The sequence below is a fragment of the Notolepis coatsorum genome, assembly GCF_963971535.1.
Source record: "Notolepis coatsorum genome assembly, chromosome: 2".
NCBI classification, from domain to species: Eukaryota; Metazoa; Chordata; class Actinopteri; order Aulopiformes; family Paralepididae; genus Notolepis; species Notolepis coatsorum.
In genome coordinates this window covers 112141857-112147856 of record NC_140166.1, presented here as the reverse complement: position 1 = coordinate 112147856, position 6000 = coordinate 112141857, and the positions used below count along the sequence as shown (strand labels likewise).

General features: G+C 43.4%; 1 protein-coding gene across 1 annotated transcript in view; it reads left to right on the top strand.

The window, feature by feature from the left end:
- The first annotated feature begins 1789 nt into the window (after window positions 1–1789).
- txlng (taxilin gamma) overlaps window positions 1790–6000 on the top strand; it is an 85209-nt gene continuing 80998 nt past the window's right edge. The window contains exon 1 of the mRNA XM_084309030.1: window positions 1790–1824. The gene's annotated coding sequence lies outside the window, so the exon portion shown is untranslated. The remainder of the gene's footprint in view (window positions 1825–6000) is intronic.

The following is a 6000-nucleotide window of genomic DNA, read 5'->3' as shown; positions in this document are numbered from 1 at the left end:
CGTAAAACATTCTAGAACAGGGAGCTCCAGTAGCTCACCACGTACCGCGAGCGCTATTTCGGCGCCGTGGACAACCGTGCTCGTCACGGATCTGGGGTTTAGCGAGTTCGAATCCCGGACTGCAGCCGTGCCTTTCCCAGAGTGTCTTCCCCCCCATCTAAACCCTTTCAGACTGTTTCTGTCGGTCATCCTTGACCAGAATAAATGTGATGATAAACACATAAAAGAGCCAGGGGAATGGCCAAAGTTTAAAAAAAAAAAAAAAAAAACATTCTAGAACCACCGTATGATGTCATGATAGAAGATTCTGGAATCTTCGTGGTCACCGTTCCAGACCACCCATCACCCTGTGTGCCGGACCGATACCAGATGGCGAGCCAACCCCGGAACCTCTGATATAGCTCAAGGCTAATGCCAGCCTGATGTGAATACCCCTGTTGCTCAACTCCTGTTACACCAACAGTCCGGTAGGATTGAACTGATTGAACGAGAATACAAGGACTTCCAAGGGCTTCGACCCCCGTTCACCTTGTGTTATTTTGATATTGTATTTTGTATTTGATATGATTTAATTTGATATATGGTTACTGATATTCTCCTATAAGAAGGGAGAATTAAAGGGTAAATTCACCCAGTAAGATACTTGAATCCCATTGATGACATATTGATTATAGCTGAATCACTGATGGTTCTCCTGTAAAGAAAGATGGTTTAAAGGGTAAATTCACCTAATAAGGTATTTGCATTCCCTGCACACTTAAAGGTTTAAATTAATATGTTTAAACGTTTACCTATTGAACTGATAAACTGATATAGAGTTTACTGATGATAACCTCAGAGACGTCTGAACCAACCCCAATGTGTTGATCCAATCAACCTAGGACTTGATATCGAACTAACCCTCCCGAAAAGAGAGGTTACTGAAATAACCTAAAAGGGATACTTCAAAGCATTACTTGTACTTTACGTCTGTATGTATTATTACTGTCGAGCTAGCACGCTTTTAATTAAAACACCGGTTATTGTTATAACTCTGTCTCTGGTCTACTATTCTTTTAATTGTGCATATTACTCCTCTCCTCATGCGAACCTAGAACTGTGCCCGTGGCGAACAGCTGTTACTGTTAGTGAAACAAGTGCTACAGAAGGTCACACTACCTCCCTTCAGATCCTACCCTCGCTGTGCAGGCGCCCCGACCGAACTGTAGGGGTCGCTGTCCACAACGCCCAGGACCCACCCATCAGCTTTCCCACCCCTAACACTGCCAATTGTGTTAGTATGAACGACCAGCCAAGCTGATAGCAACGCAGAGAGCTGGATTTGAACCCAGCGTCTCCAGCGTTGATGGCGAGCGCCTTGCCCACTCTTTCGAAGTTGGTTAAGGTTAGAGTTTGTCTTAGAGCATGGCGATAGAACGCCAGGTAGTTTGCAGGCTGTTTGACGTGGAAATGGGCAAAGACACAGCTCGTCACGCGATTGGGCAAACGCGCCAGTGGCCAATCAGAGAGCGTCAGTCAGTGCCAATCAGAGAGGGGGGGGGGGGGGTTGGACAAGAAATGTCAATGTCTGTACATTTCGCAATAAGACAATTAGCAGGGTATAATATTTGTATGTAAAATGTGCAAATGTACTTACTTAGACTTATTTGAAATACTATAATTAATTACTAAAAAGTTAAAAGCCAAGCCTGCCCTTCTCAAATAAAGTTGGATAAAAATCACCTGTGATCCTGCAGCGTCCTGACGTCGCCCGGAAGAGGAGGAGCATAGATCTTCGCTCCAACACGGACAGGCTCCGTTTGGTGGGTCTGTGAAAACATTCAGGTAATACTCCAAATAATATCTCTTTACCTGCTCTCGTGTCGTACTAAATCATGTCATTTTAACTTTGGCACGACTGCGATGTGTCACCTTCAGTCGAGACGGAGGATATTATACTGTGTACGAATGTGGTATTTGACGAAGTAAAAGTTGATTGCTAACGGTAACGTTAGCTCACGAGATTAGCTCCACGCACCTTGGGTGTAGTTCAGTTAGAGGATTAGCATCGAGCTAACTTTATTTGGGCTAGCTAACGTTAAGTGGCCACAGTAACATCGCACTGACTGGATTACCTAACGCCCTTTACCCACTGCCTGTGGTCATGGACACCTGCTGAAAGTGAGACAGGTTCTCAGCTGGAAAACAACCTCACTGTCTTAATAGTGGGGCTGGCTCACGGCTCGTCAACCACTGCTTTTACTGAACTAGTTAACATAGCTGGCTAATTTAGCTGGCGTTCCACTGATTCTTAGTAAACCAGTGCTTGTTTCGCAACAGCAAACCAGCCCTGACAGGTGTCGAGGTAATATCAGGTGAAGTCTCACCACAGGCGCTCACTCTGCAGACGGCTTAGCTCGACGGCTAGCTACCGCTACACGGGTTATATGCTAATGTTCAACTTCCGCGTCTTAAAACGCGTCTGTAACGTTTGCCGTGTGGTTTATGTGATGTAGTTGGTAACACATTAGAACCAAAAGTGTGTTATAATTGAGCTCGCTAATGTTTGTTAGCTGCCTGTCACGTTAATAGCAACGTTAGCGTGTTAGCCGCTGGAGTAGAGTGTGCAGGCCTGTGGTCAGTGTGGGCTTAGCACCGTGACAACACGCGTGGTCTGTTTTTTTTTTTTTTTGCAGGATTCCGGTGACATTTTGCCGAATTTTGGGGCGACACGTCTTGGTTTTAAGTTTGAAATCTGAGGCCGTTGAGTCGGATCTTTTGTTTTAAACAGACGTCTCGACTGCTTCCACAGTTGAACGCCGTGGAGCCTTGGTGCTGTTGGTAACTGCGTGCTGCCACACCGTTGCCTCTCTCTCCCATGTGGTGCTGGAGGTCCCATCTGTTGCTGTTGTTATGCACACGTGGTGGTCTTCTTGATTCAAATGTATTGGCATTATACAGCACAAGTAAAGTGCAACGCAAATACGTTTCGCTGAGTAATGGTGCTAATCAGATGTATATGTACTAGGGATGGGTACCTTTCACATTTGAACCGGTACCTGTGAATCGATACCGGTACCCAACGGTACCTTTTTTCCGGTACTTTAGTCTCAAGAAATTTAAAAAAAAACCTACCTCAGTCGTAAAAAAAAAATCCAAACTTCAAATAACTACAATTTCTACAGTTTCGGCTTGTCATTGCTCCGACTGCTTTGTTGTTGAATCAAGTCAAATCCTAGGTAAGCATATATTGTGCGTGTGAACGTTGACATGAAAAGAAAAAAGTAAATTTTTATTTTTTTTCGGTTTCTCACTTGATTCGATACTCGGTAGTACCGACGTGTTTCGGTTCGGTACCTCAAAAGTACCGAATTCGGTACCCATCCCTAATATGTACAGAGTTGTGTTATGTACAGTGATGCAGGTATAAATACACTAGTATGGTAGTAAGTCATACTGGCCAGCAGCGTAACTACTAGTAGTCTTGTTGATCATGTTAATTCAAAATGATGGTTATGCATGATGGCTACAAAATACTGATTCCATGTGACATTATCGGAGGTCTGCATTACCAATTATTGACTTGGAATAGTCTTTGTGTAAACGGTAATTGACTGGTCAAGAAGGAATAAGTTGTGTCAGACGTTTTGTCGTTTTGAGATGACTGTCTTGTTTTACCTTCTTAATTTAGTTTTACAAGTATGGTTGGTTGGCAGGTTGCATTATCATATCTGGGTAATACATTTAGTGTTCCCATTGGTAATTCATTGGTTGAACCGGTTTCATAATAACACCAGACTCATGAAACATGAGTGATTGAATCATTTTGGAAATGTGAACATAAACTGGGTTTTTCTAGGCTCGACGTGGGGCGGAGGTGGTAGCCGTTTGTGCCTTCTTCTGGCCCTTGCTAGTTGTTGTGGTTGGCAAATTGTTAACAAAATAGTCTAAATAAACGTTTTCAAAACTTTCAATACAATACATTGTCACTTTTATACAACTATCCACGAAAACAAACATTTAAATGTTAGTATATTGCCTAAATAATATAAGGCCAACTTTTAAACCTAAATCATGATTTGGTTCCAGTTACCCTTACATAGAACTCTTGGGTGTACACGCAAGTCACGCATACAGTATCTGTGCAGAAACACCCGCTCTACATAGCAGCAGACTCTACTCTACAGATGTACCACCCTTTCTCTCTGACCTGTCAAAATGTCTGCATCTTGTTCATGTACAAATTGTAGTTTTGGTTTAATTACCATTTATGAGTTGTAGGCTATTACATTGTTTACTGTTTGTATTGTCTCCCATTCACCTGCCCTGCTATCATTCTCTTCCTAAAGTAGACTTTTATCTAATATCTAGCCACCAATGCAAGGTTTAAACATATTTTTGCAATTTGTCTTAATGGTTGTAAATGTTCTTGTTATTTTGGCTAGGTTTTTTCTCTTATGCGCTCATTGCATAAAAAAAAACTCCATACGGTCACGTTGTTTTGTGGAAAGCTGGGTCTTTTGAGGTGTGGGGTTTCCATCTGCTAACACTGACGTGTTGTCATGCTCTTGGACAGTTCAGTCGATACCTGGAAACATGAATGATTCCTCCGCTGAAGCCTGAATCCAGAGTGTTAAGGCGCTCCCATAGTCCAGCAGACTGTACACAGAGCAGACTCCGCGGATGTCCGCGCGGCTCTTTGAGCTTTCATAGTCCAGCAGATCTCAGCGGACGTCCGCGGTCTATTTCCTACATTTCTCGCACCAGTTTTACTACATTTCCCACAATTCTGTCTGTTCTACTGGAGGGAACATTATCAGCGAGAGCGAGAGAGCGAGCGAGAGAGCGAGAGAGAGAGAGAGCGAGAGAGAGCGAGAGAGAGCGAGAGAGAGCGAGAGAGAGAGCGAGAGAGAGCGAGAGAGAGCGAGAGAGAGCGAGAGAGAGAGCGAGAGAGAGCGAGAGAGAGCGAGAGAGAGAGCGAGAGAGAGAGAGAGAGAGAGAGAGAGAGCGAGAGAGAGAGAGAGAGCGAGAGAGAGAGAGAGAGAGAGAGAGAGAGAGAGAGAGAAGCTTCACGGGCTCATCTCTCTCCTCGCGCCGCGGCGTCACATTAAATGCAGTTCGATGTCAACCAAAACGCCGAGCAGCGTTTTGTGTGACACCAAGTCAGCGGCGCGGATGTCCGCGCCTCAGAAAATAGGAGCGTCGCACCTGTGGGTCTGCTGTCCGCAGAGATCAAAGCTCAAGAGTCCGCGCGGACGTCCGCGGAGTCTGCTCTGTGTACAGTCTGCTGGACTATGGGAGCGCCTTTATCAGGTGACACTCTCTGGAGATGCTCCATCAACAATGTACTGGAGGCTGGCTTTCATACAGGGATGTCGTCAGGGCTTGTCTAAAAACATTCTTAGGCGACTATTAAATAGTCGAGCACTTCATCGACTAATCACATTCTTTTAAATTAATCGACAAATATGCAGTAATGCAATAGTGCCTCTTTACACAAAATAATTAATTCAGTATAAATCCTAGGGCTAGGTGGTATGGCCAAAATCTCACATCACTCACTACATTTGTCTTATTTCTTGAAGTTTTACATTTAGTAATTTAGCTGAAGCTTTTATCCAAAGTGACTTACAAGTTCTGTATGACAAGTAAGCAGGAAGGGTACAACTCTTTCAGCTGAGTAAGAGTACTTTATTTTTTTTTGTACATTTTAAAGTTAAATGCATCAATCTGGTGCACTTTGAGAGCAAAATAAAGAGGCTAGATCTATGATGAACTTTGTGCTCAAAACACAAAATCGACTAGAGCAGTGGTCACCAACCTTTTTAAGCCCAAGATCACTTTTTTTTTGGTGAAGGCAAGATCTACCTATTGAAGCGTTGAGAGAAAAAGACAGCCAAGATTGTACTTTAAACTAAATTACTTTATTGTATTATAGAATGACTGTATTCTAATTACATGCAATGCTTTGGTCCAACATTAAAACGTCAAAGTAGAACTGTAATATGTACTTTCTCAGTC